Source organism: Buceros rhinoceros, unplaced genomic scaffold (assembly GCF_000710305.1).
Source record: "Buceros rhinoceros silvestris isolate BGI_N320 unplaced genomic scaffold, ASM71030v1 scaffold11947, whole genome shotgun sequence".
In the NCBI taxonomy this organism is placed as follows: Eukaryota; Metazoa; Chordata; class Aves; order Bucerotiformes; family Bucerotidae; genus Buceros; species Buceros rhinoceros.
The window spans coordinates 32,276-32,504 of record NW_010420479.1 but is presented as its reverse complement, the minus strand read 5'-3'; positions in this window follow the sequence as shown (position 1 = coordinate 32,504).

The window sequence follows — 229 nt, the reverse complement described above, 5'->3', positions numbered from 1 at the left end:
TGGGGACGGGAGCTGCCTGGGCTCTCTGCCCGTTTGCCGACCCCCTGGGCGCTGGGCAGGGCGAGGGCGGGTTCTGCTCATGGTGCTGTGGAGGAGGAAAAGGGGTCTTACTGCTTCCAGTACCTGCCCGAGGGACCGCGGTGTGAGCGTCCACTGCGCTGCCCCGCCGAGGGAACCCGCGGCAGGCAGCGGTGATCGCAGGCAGGACTGAGAACCGCGCCTGGGGTGG